Source organism: Amblyomma maculatum, chromosome 3 (genome assembly GCF_055883805.1).
Source record: "Amblyomma maculatum isolate TAMU_Amacu chromosome 3, ASM5588380v1, whole genome shotgun sequence".
In the NCBI taxonomy this organism is placed as follows: domain Eukaryota; kingdom Metazoa; phylum Arthropoda; class Arachnida; order Ixodida; family Ixodidae; genus Amblyomma; species Amblyomma maculatum.
The window spans coordinates 70,040,921-70,053,118 of NC_139346.1; the positions used below are offsets into that span (position 1 = coordinate 70,040,921).

Here is a 12,198-nt window from a genome sequence, read left to right on the forward strand (position 1 = left end):
CGGGACCATCGACCGAGGGCCCAGGGACATCGCCGAGCAGCTTCAACCCAGCCCTTCTAGTCCGGACCCGACCAACTACCACCGGGCTGCCCCCAGCCCGAACCTGAAGACAGGGAGAACAGACAGACCAACCAGAACCGATACGAAGGACCCGAAAGACCTGAATGACCCGAAGGAACCGATGGACACGAACACGCAGCCCCCGCTCAAGCCGCCCGACGTGACCTCGAGCCATCGGACCCATGTACTCTGGTGACGGATGGTTGAACAGCTCCAGGGGAGGCGATCACCCACGCATCTGTCATCGTGGTGGCAAGCAAGTCATTCACTCCTGCCTTTCCTTGAACATCCTCACCGTCACGTCACCATCAACATCGAGCGAACCGATCGGGACGATTGCTCGGTGGCCCCGGGAAGTGTTACGAAGAAGATAGGCAGTGACGCGAGAGGAGCCCTCGCGCTAGGCCAACCATTAAATCATCCTTCACCCTATCACCATCCCAGGCAGCACAAAGCATTGGGCCAATGTTGTAAGTACGATGGCAAACAGTGGCCCCACAGTGGGCCAGCCTAACCAGCATGCTCCCAACATAGGACATGCCAGTCAACACCATGTCCAACAATGGCCCAGGCTAGCCAATGCTCTCCCAGTGTTGGCACTGCCAATAGCCAGCACTGGCTAGCTTGGGCCAAGATGTACAGTGAGTTCCCGATATTGGCGCTGCCGTACATATAGAATGTCTATATTGGACCTAGATTGCCATTGTTTCTCCAATATGGTCGCACCGGGTTTTAAAACTGGCTATAATGGGCCAAGTTGTCCTGCGTTCCTCCGTCGTTGGGTTTTCCGTTTTTTAAAACTGGCTACAATGGACCAAGTTGTCTTGTGTTGTTCCAGCATTGGAGGTTCCGGTTTTTAAACATGGCTACAATGGACAATGTTATCCTCTGTTCTTCCAGTATTGGATGTTCAGTTTTTTAAAGCTGGCTACAATGGACCAAGTTGTCCTATATTCCGCCGTCGTTGGCCATTCCTTTTTTTAAAACTGGCTACAATGGACCATGCTGTCCTGTGTTCTTCCGGCGTTGCCCGTTCAGTTTTTAAAACTGGCTACAATGGAACAAGGTGTCCTGTGTTCTTCCGACGTTGACCGTCCCGTTTTTTTTTTAAACTGGCTGTAATGGACCAATTTGTCTTGTGTTTTTCCAATATTAGCTATCCCTGTATGAAAACTGCCCACGATGGACCACTTTGCACCCTGATCTCCTGATTGTCATTGCCATCCTAAAAACGCAGCTTTAATGGGCTACCGAAGTGAATATTTTTCGTTGACCATTCAATCAAAACAAATTCTACATTTTTATGGTTGAATACACGTGCGCTGGACGCCGAACCGCGGCATTTAATTCCGACAACATTTCAGCCTATCGATCGTTCGGACCTCACAGAGTACCACGTACGGGACAATTACTATAACGCATTCAAGCACGTACCGCTGCAGCTGTCTGGATTCGTCTGTTCGGTGCGCTCATATGCGGCGCATTTTTGGGGGTCAGCTAAATGTGTTTACGGTTTTAGGCTATGCATGCATGCAGATTTTGTAGCAGGCGCATACGTTTGTCGCACAATTATATCTGATGATAGCACGACCGTGCGACCACATACGTATACCCCAGGCCGGCTAGCACTCACGACCAATATGCCGGTATTGGACGCCGATTACATCCCTGCATCTACTTAACCTCTAGTACAAATCCAGGTGTCAGTGAGAACGCGCATACAAAACGAAACCGTGTCGCCATAGCATGATCATGTGACATTAAATTAGTGATTAGAAGGTAGCGTTTTCATTGCCGAGAAGGAAAACGTTGCCTCAAGTTGAAGGAACAAATGACCATTTTCTCAGCGATGTTTTTGTTCTAGTGCTTTTGTATTATCCATAAGGAACTACGCGCAGCATCGTCTGTTTACCTGGAGAAAGGACCGAATACGATGTGTGTACTTTCTAGACGCAATCACTGGAAAATGAAAAGCCGGAAGACTCGCGAGGTTACCATTTTAGTTTTGGGCATTCACACGGTGGTAAAAAAAATGACAGTTTTTCGTGCAGACTGCGAGCATGAAGGCCCCGGTACATTTATATGGCGCACAACATATATATCGACAATAAACAACAAAAATAGTTTGTTCCGCCTATTAGTTTGAGTTTGACCATTCCAGCCGCGCTAGGCGGTGGCAAAGGAATAAAAAAACTGTACAGGAATGAAAATAATGTGCGCTGTCGAGTCATTCGAAAAAACGAATGCAGCCCAGAAACATTGTTTTAATGAGGCAGTTTTCCACGCCCTTTCCAATTCTTTCATTCTACTAAAATGATTTGGAATACGTTGCTTGCTCATTGAACGTTATCGTCTTTTTGTGCAATCCGCGTTAAGGTGAAGGTGATTGCGAAAAACGTCTGTGTGTTGCCTGATGCCACAGCGCATCAGAACCTCGACGCGCACAACATTGATTCTGAATCATTCATTGCTGTGTCTGTCATCGTCGATTCGCGAAGTCGAGACAAAACATGACCGAAGAAATATTGTTATAGCTGGAGAATGATGAGGACGAAGTGGCGCGCTCGTTTGTGGAAGATTAAGAAAAAGAAGTGCGTCGAACGGGGGCCCTCGTAGCCTGGCTCCTTGGCTGTTCCTCAATGTATATATATTTAATCCTCTTTTGTAAATATATTTCTCCCTGTTATAAAATTATATGCCAAAATTTAAAAACCTTGAACAATTCACAAATTCCGTAGAATCTTCAGAACTGCGCGGTGCGCTATAATTGGACAAAGGCTTTATCGAAGTGGCCATAATTACTTGCGCTACAAAATTATGCAAGGTGTTTTTAATGGTTTTGAAAGCTGAGGTAGTGTAGAATGGGTGGAAAAAGTTTGAACAATCTTAAAACTGTTTTTTTTTCCTAAAATCTTTCAATATTCGCTGTTTTCTGTAAATTAGCGCGATCGTATCTTTGTATTCAAATGTCATAAAAATATGAGTTTTAGCTGTTTGCGGATAATTATGCTGAGAACATATTGTGGAATTATTGCTGCTCTACCATGAACCTTTTCTGAAATAAAGGCCTGCAAATTAGGAAATTTTCATTTCCTGGGCCGATGTTGAGAATTTTTATAAAAACATCTACTCATACCTGAAAAGCGAACAACTGAATACAAATAAAAACTATATATTTAGTCAGATAATTTTCAGCTAGATAACTTGAACATAATTTGATTAATCTATAACCAAAGTTGGCCAGAATAGAAGAGAAGCTCGGAACTCCGCCTCTTCGACATTATTAATCAGTCATCACGCAACAATATATAATATTTTGAAGTAAATATAAAAGGTCGAACGACTATCTTTTGTTCGATCATAGGTGGCGAACGGGAGGGGAAAGATGACGCGCGCATTTGTCGATGCACCAACTGTATGGATTTACGCAAGAATGTGGATGGTAGATGGGGAGGCTTTCTATTTTTTTTAGAAAATGTTATGTACGTGGTTGGCTTGAAGAAACAATGCGATTGCGAACACACAAAACAAAACTATTTTTTAGAACTCGACTCGAGCGGTGCGCGCTGGCGGCCGCTTATCGGCACGGTCCGAAGTCACGGCTGGCCGGTGCAAGCAGAAGAGGGCTGGGAGGAACGGAATGTTGAGAGGGTCGTTGGTCCTTCGTTCCCACGCGCAGCCCATGCGAACCCAACACCGCGGCGGGAATCGCGCACTGGTTGAGCGGTTCGCTGTTGCCCCTCGCCTACGCGTCTACGTGCAAGACACAACAGAAAGCATCCCCAGCTGCGCTGCTGTGCGGCCTCCTCCCGAAGCGTTCATTTCAGAGCTTGTTGAAGACGCTACAAGACTTGTGACAGCTTCTTAAACCTTTCTTTAATTTCTTCTCTCATTAATTTTCTTTTTCATTGCGCTGTGCATAATTTTCTCTTGCGCCTATACATGTCCATGTGCTCCGGTTTGTGCTTGCTACATATCAGTGAATAGCTGAGCTGTGATATGTCGCCGGAGTACGGATTACAGCAATGGCGGAATACCATCGGCATTATCGGACTCAGTGAACGCCGTCATCTTAGACCGTGAGTATATATCTTTGCAGCATGCCATTGCTTCATAATTGGTTCTATATAATCTCCCGCCAGTCCCAAATGTTCTCTTTCCGTATTCTTTTCGAAACAACTGCGCGAAGCATGACTTCAAGAACTAAGCGAATTTTCGTCCGGGTTACATGCAACCAAGTGCGTGGACTTATTTGCTGGCTGCGATATGAATAGCATTTGCGCCGAAAATAGAGGAGCCGTGCGTAACAGGTGTGTATGCCACCAACACGTGACAGAACACTGCAGGCAGCCATTTGCGAAGTTTTTTGACTGTGCAGCGCGCCGCAATCAATTAGTAACCAGATACTATGCGCCCAGCTTTGTACATATATTTTGGACAGCCTCTCTTATGCGCGCAGGAAGCCATGTTCACACAGTTTTTGGATTTTGTGAAGAGTTAATGGCAGTTTTTTTGTTTTCAGATGTACAGACGAAGTTTTGAAAACCGTCCGTGCCGTCTGTGCAAGCGAATTTTACAGTGGGGCGGACATTGTGTGCGTGATGCCGCTTGATGATTAGGCTATAATCAAGTCATAATGAACCTCCACTTTTATAAGGGTTAATATCATATTGAGGAATTGAAAGCCGTGAACAGCGCAAGTGAGCCCCTTTTCAAAATTTTTTTAATCGACGCCCCCCTTCTGAGCACGCGCCTTCAGGTGAGGGCGTTATCAGAAAGCGGCGACAATAGGAGAGCGATTTCGCAGACGCGCTTCGAAGGCGGGGGAAAATAACAATACAAACAAAAAGGCACTGCAAAGTAAACAACGTGCACGCGGGACACATTGTACAAAACATTGACGGCCGGTATGAGGCAACCGTATCGCCCGAAATATGTTGCTCGCGAAGCGCTCGATCACGGCGCGCACTTTCAGGCGAAATGGGACAGGCCGTCAGGTCCGCCTGTTCGGCAATTACAGCTCTTTGTACCTCACGTACCGTACCGTATGCATGAAGTGCACGCCATAGCCATCGTGCAAGAATGTTGAAACCGAAGCAGCGATCCACGTATTCTAATTCTATAGGAAATCATTTGGGAGTAGAAAAGAGCAACTTAATATGATGTGCATGGTTCTTTAATGAACGATATGTATAAATGGACTGTTGAATAGTTACAGTAATGGAGTGTTGCGCTAGAATTGTTTACGGCCGTGACCGCAATAAATATTACTCATGTTGCTCTTAGGTTTAAGCTCTGGCATTGATAAGCCTATCTAAAGAACCGACTGGCAGTGACAGGTTGTTTACAGCTGTTGATCAAAAGGTAGGCCATCATGCTATTATTGCAGGCATATTTGCTTCTTTTTGTACCTCTGTTTACTAAAACTTAATTTTGTTCCCCATTCCTAGGGACGCTGCACCTCTTGCAACACTCACTGTTCAGTCGCTTTTATTCAAGGTACAAAAAGGAGGAAATGCGCATGCACTAATAGGATAGCCTGTCTTTCCGTTAACAGCTGCAAATACCACGCCACTGCTCCTCGGTATCTTGGATGAAGTTTTCAATGGGGTTACCTGAGATGCCTAGCAATTGCTGTAATATTTATACCAATCACTGCAGTGAAAAAGAAAGGTAACACTGCATCGCTTTAACTGCTGCATGCACCTATAAACGTGCCTTAATTTATTGCCTATTCTTATAGACGCAGGACCTCTTGCTATAGGCTTTGTTCAGTAAGCAACCGTCTTTCATTGCTTCAATTTCTGTCTCTCCACCACTTTCTTGTTGCTCTGGGTGTGATCATTTGATTTCATTGTTCAAATCATATTGTTTTATCATGTGTGAATGATTTAGCCTGCACATACATGCTTTCATTTTTTTAGATGCGCATCGGGAGCGTTTTCTACGTAGAAATGGATCGATTGAGTTGTATCACTGGTGCGAAAACCGACAACCCCCAGAAGATGTGTGTCCTGTGGTTGGAAGGGCAATAAAGAAGAAGAAAATCAGCGGAAAAGCCTGCCTAAAAAAAGGTAGCACTGCATCACTGTAACTGCTGCATGCACCTTTAAATATGCCTTATTTTTATCGCCTATTCTTATAGACAGTGGACCTCTTTCTATTTTTCTTTTTGCAGAAGGCAACCGCCTTTCATTGCTTCAATTCCTATCTCTCCACTACTTTTTTGTTACTTCGAGTGTGATTTTATTGTTCAAATCATATTATTAAATCGCCGGTGAATGATTTCGCCTACACATACATGCTTTCATTTTTTTTTTTAGGTGCGCATCGAGAGTGTTTTCTACGTATAAATGGATCGATTAAGTTGTATCACTGGTGCGAAAACCAACAGTTCGGTGCCCCCAGAAGATTTGTGTCCTGTGGGTGGCAGGGGTATAAAGAAGAGGATAATCAGTGGAAAAGCCTGCCTAAAAACTTACAAAGATGGCGCAAAAGCGAAATGCTGATCAGGGTTAGAGTCTGATTACTTCTGTTATCCCATTTCACTTGCTAGGTGATGTGACATATATGAGGCACCTTAGTATAATTTGTGGTATACTCACTGAAAATTGTGTAGACATTAACTTTTTTCTCGCTCAATTATTTTGAGTGACGCACGAATTGGAATAAAACGAAGTCATCCACACATCTAATGCCCATAGACATTATATGCGTGGATGAGCTCATTAACTGTGTTCCTATGTGAGCATCCAATAGTTTGTCGAATATATTAATATGTTAAAAGTTGATTTTTTTACTGTTAATCGGAGTAATACATATGCTCCATATCATAGCATTATTCGCCTGTAGTTTGTATCTGCTCTTTCCTAAATTTTATTCTACAAAGTATACGTGTATCATCTCGTACGTCTATTTAACTAGCGAACAATTTGCAATCGAATCCCTTTTGTGATGTTGTTTCAGCTACAAATAATGTATGACAGTTGTGACAATATAGGTAGCTTTAGCTATAACATATAGCGCGAAAATCTTTAATATATGCGATGATATTTTTATTCACCGCATTGGCTAAACCAGCCTGTTTGAAGAGACGAAATGAAAACAAATATGGATGTCTTCGGACAGGAACAGTAATCGTGGTGCCATGACCATTTTTTTAAATTAAATTTTCATATGTAGTGGGCTAATGTCTCGACACAAAGGAATGACCCTTAGGTTTGCCAGATGCGGCGTAGTATTCTCGAAAAAAAAAACGCCTATCACTAAAGCTGGAAAACGCCGTTTTTGTCGTTCCAAAAAGTTGCAAGTTTGGAGGCCGGCTGGTTGCGTAAAATTTTGTCATTCATTGCTTTTTACTCACCGCATTTGCGTAACATTTACTTGTATAAGAAGTATTAGAAGTGTGTTTCATTGATGCAGTTGATATAGTAAAAAATCGCAAACTTTGCTTCAAGAACAACGCGCTACAAAAATGTTAATATTCAACCTTACATACTGACGTGATGCGTTACGTCGTTTGCACTAAAACATTCTGTGTTTATTACGCAGGTCATATTGTTAATTTAAGGCAGAATTTGGAGACTGTAACCTTCTATGCGTGTTCTCTGTAATGCCACCAAAATTATTACGCTGGAAAGCGATTTGCTTATGATTGTAATTATAAAACTTACACATTGAAAAATCATCTTCAAAAATATGGTATTGTTAGTGGTGGTCAAAGCTGAGAAATGGAATAATATATTAATAAACAAGATTTAATACTATTGCACCTAGCAATAAAAAAGAATGCAGGACAGAGAAAAAGTTCAGCCTTCACTTGCGTTCTGCCATGAAATTGACAGAAATAGTGAATCAATACCATTTTAAGCTATTTGCCCAGAAGCAGAAAAAGGATGTATAAGCGCTGACAAGGTTTTAAATTTTACTTAAGGTAAAATGTAACTAAATTCAGCAAATACTAACTTGAAGTTTTGATGCCTACTCCATAAGGGGGAGCCATATAAGCACATCTATAGAACAAAAACAGGCATTTTTATATTTCTAATATTACATTTTGCAGAATTCAATATATTTACTGACTCATATTAATAATATCCTTTGCATTGTTTCCACAGATCTTGATAAAAATTGATGTTGCGGCCGTTTCTTCAATTCTAATCAGTTTTCCTTATTTTAACATTTTCTTACTTTTGTCCAATTACAAAATAATATGCAGAAACACACACAAATCTAGAGCTTCAAATTTTTTCATAAATAATGAATGGAACCTAGATAATGTAGAGAAATAGTTTCCGTGCCAAGATATTATTGGATCTTGCAAGAATGAAGGCTGAATTTGGCCATTATCAGCACAAGCACTCGGTTTAATATTTAGTGTTATATTTTTAAACAGTATAACGCTACACTTTTCAGTCCGCGATATTTTTGAGGTACTGAAGATTTTTGAGAGGGATTTGAATGAAAATCGAAGATGATCTTTTCTTTAATTGCAGCAAATTTGCCCTTTACTGCTGTTTTCGAATTTTGAGCAATTTTGGTCCGTTGTGGAGAATACACCTAGTGGTCTGGAGCTCCAGATACTGCCTGGAATTAAGAGCATGCGTCAGGAAATGAAAACATATTTAGTGCAACCAACCTAATGCATCATATGCCAGTACATAAGGTTAAAAATGAATAATATTTTTGCAGCATAACGCTCCTGAAGCAAAGTTTGCGATTTTTTAATAACTCAACTGCAAAAACAAAACAGGTTTCTAATAGTGTTTGTAAATGTAAAACCTGCATATATTTAGTGAGTAAAATATAGTAGATGACAAAATCATGGTATCCAAGCTTGCAACATTTTGAAATGGAAAAAACAGCGTTTTCTACCTCTAGAGATATACCACACAATTTCTTTTTTCGAGGGAACTACGCGTATCTTGAAACCTAAGCATTATTAATATAAACAGCGCGAACACGAAAACAAGGGACAAGAAACAAGAAAGCCACAGTACATGCGCTGACCCACAACTAAGCCTAAGCCGTTTACTCCAAGGCCCAGAAAAACAAACATGAAGAAAACGAAACAGTCACGTGAAAAAACCCCTGGGTTCACCTGCTGCATAAAAATTACTTTAAAAAATCACTTAAAAAAGACACCTCTTTGCTTGAAAGAGCAAGTGACATCTTGCTGACACACTTATTGTCCGTTGAAATAAAATACGCTTCCACTATCTCTCTCGTTATCTTCTCTTTGTGGCGATATAAAATCTTAACACTGTCAAACTTAGGAGTGCACTTCTTCTTCTCCTTCTTCATTATTTCACATGACTGGCAATGGGATACCAGAAACGTTTTGTCCTTTCCAATTTCCAAGTTGTTACAGTGTTCCTGTAGTCTCTTATTTATACACCGTCCGGTTCGTCCTATATAACTGGCTCCACAAGAGAGTGGAGCCAGTTATATATAGGCTTCCACTCTCTTGTGGAGCCAGTTATATAGGACAAACCGGACGGTGTATAAATAAGAGACTACAGGAACACTGTAACAACTTGGAAATTGGAAAGGACAAAACGTTTCTGGTATCCCATTGCCAGCCCACCACATATAAGAATTTCATTGGAAACGAAAGATGGCCATGGGACCTGGATTATGTTTCTAAACTAAGGCACCCATAATACGCTGTGAGAAAGCCAATATCAAGGGCTTTTTTTAATATTCCATATTTCGACCGGTTGTGTCATCTAAGAAAATTTGAAAGCTAGGCACACCTTAGCTGTCGCCGGCCCTCACTTTCTGTTACAGCTGCAATTGCTAAGCTTAATTAATACGTTGAGTACTTTATTTTAGCCACGAATATAGCGCTATTACGTGTCAAAGAAAGGCCGCAGTGACGCGATTCCCGTAGAATTTGTAAGTGAAATCTGTAAACCTTACAAATCTACCCATATATATAATCTCTTGCAGGTTTTATTCAAGCTACATCACACCTGCTGCGCCCCATATCTTGAGCCAAGGGTTATAAATAAACCATTAGAAACACGATGGAAACCGGTGGCGCATTGCTGGCAGCCGCTTAGGACAGCGCAGAAAATTTTTATTGTGTACGTAGCGAAGTGAGGTTATTCGCTTCAAGTACTAAATATTCACTTTAGACAATAAGTAGGACTTAGAGTCGGTGAGCACGTTCGGAAACCCCTGTTTCAATATTTGCGGTTTTTTTCAGCTGCAGATAAATTCCGGGTTATGTAGATACCGTTACCAGCCCATTCGCGCACCTCGATTGTGCTGCTCACAACATGATTTTGAGCGGACAAAATAACCTGCCGCTATGATGGCTAGCCCTATGCATGAGTAAGGGTGATATGCTGGCGATGGTTGCTTCGCGTCGACCCTTTGGCGCACATGAAGGCTCGAGTTACAATGAGCGCGCCGAACTTTGCAATGCGGATAATGACTACAAAGCGGTAAGGATACAAATGAGTGGAACAGTATTTTTTAGCTGTAAAATACAAATAGTCTTGCTGGACGAATGTGCTGGCGCGGACGAAGAAACCATAGGCAACTTTTAGGTCTAACGCTACACAGGGCTGTCGAGCCAAGCCAAGTCCTCAATTGTATTGTCCAGGAATCTGATTTTTGTATTTTCGTGGTTTCCTACTGTATCTGGCGTTCAAAATGCAGACGTGAGGGCTCTTTATCGCAAATAATCAAACGTGGTTTGTGCCGGTACTCTTCAAAGTAGCAACACCATTTATTTTGTAAGTCAATAATCAGTAATTTAGGTAAATAATATCAATTAAGGATTCCAAACAAAACCTTTTCTGTGGCGCTCAAGGTAGCTTCCAGCAATATGTATCTGGTTTCCTTTGCCTGCCTCCGAAATGTTTTTTTTTTTTATCCCTTGGATCAAATTTGCTTGGACAAGCAGTATATGTGTAAAAATGATGCACCTGTGAGCTACCCGTTTAAGTGAGCTCCCGTTTAAGTGAACTACCCACAAAACCAGTCAAAAGCGTATATCAGCTAACCAGCGGCCAGTGCAGCAGTCGTGGGCTTAGATCGCTTGTGTATATTATATCTAGCCATTTAAAAAAAATGCAGATGGTCGCCGAACATTCTCTTGGTAACGATATTTAGTATAAACTGTTTGCACATCGCCGAAAGCGTAGGAGCGGCAAAAAAATAGCGCGCCAGTCATATGCGGAGACAGCCGACAATCAAGCACTAATTCCTAGTGTGGGATGAAACACTGGCTGTCTCAGCCGTATTGCTGTAGAGGCGATCAAAATGCAACAGGGCACATGCTATGCAATGTATGTGCGTCTTTCACCCTAATAAACCCAAGGCAGCTGAAACTAATCTGGAACTCATCAGTATAGTGTTTCTCATTGACCATGAATTTCGGTACATGAATTCTGGAATTTTCTACATCTTCCTAAAATAATGCACGCGATTTTATATGCCTCGTAATAGTGTTGTAAATTTTGTTTCCTCATTGTTTTTGTGCAGGTGCCTTTTGCGAAAAAGTTGGGGTGGACGATTTGGAGGCAGGTGGCTGCCTGGTTCCTGTGACAGGGGGGGTGGAAGAAAAAGGCGTTTTGCTGAAACCTCCCCTGGCGAACCAGGCATGCCACCTGTGAATGCAATTGCAGGGTCAGCCCCCTCACTACGCCTATGAGTGTGCCCTCCAGCTCCCTGGCCCCTTCCACTTCCCGAGAGCCCGCCCTGCCCTGACCAACCCTGCCACTGCCCTGCTAACTGCGGCTGTGTGTGCCCTCAGCGCTGGCTAGTAACAACTGCCGTCTATAGTAACAATTGCAATAAATATTATCTCTTTGTGAACCATGCCCTTGTTTTGTGAATATCTACTGGTTGCTCTTGAGCGACAATTTGAATTATTATGGCCATTCCTATTCTAAAGGCCATTATTGTCCCAGCAAGTTCGATGTGCTGTCACGAATATGGCTAGAATGAAAAAGGCTGCATTTTATGGCCTGCACAGGCAGTGCCACAAAATGTGTAATCTTGACATCATCAATGGTACATGAATGGAGTAACCGGTGTACCCATAAACCATTCGATTAATATTGGTATCGACAATATGTGGCATGAATGGAGCAGCCAGTGCACCTGCAATGGCTAACCATTGGT

At 42.3% G+C, this 12,198-nt stretch overlaps 1 long non-coding RNA gene across 1 annotated transcript; it reads left to right on the top strand.

Annotated features, from left to right (window-relative positions):
* Positions 1-3,768: 3,768 nt before the first annotated feature.
* On the top strand, positions 3,769-11,888 carry LOC146194944 (uncharacterized). Its single transcript, XR_014705933.1, has 3 exons — positions 3,769-4,139; positions 5,985-6,134; positions 11,557-11,888. It is a non-coding gene; the product is annotated as an uncharacterized LOC146194944 (long non-coding RNA).
* The last annotated feature ends 310 nt before the right edge of the window (positions 11,889-12,198 follow it).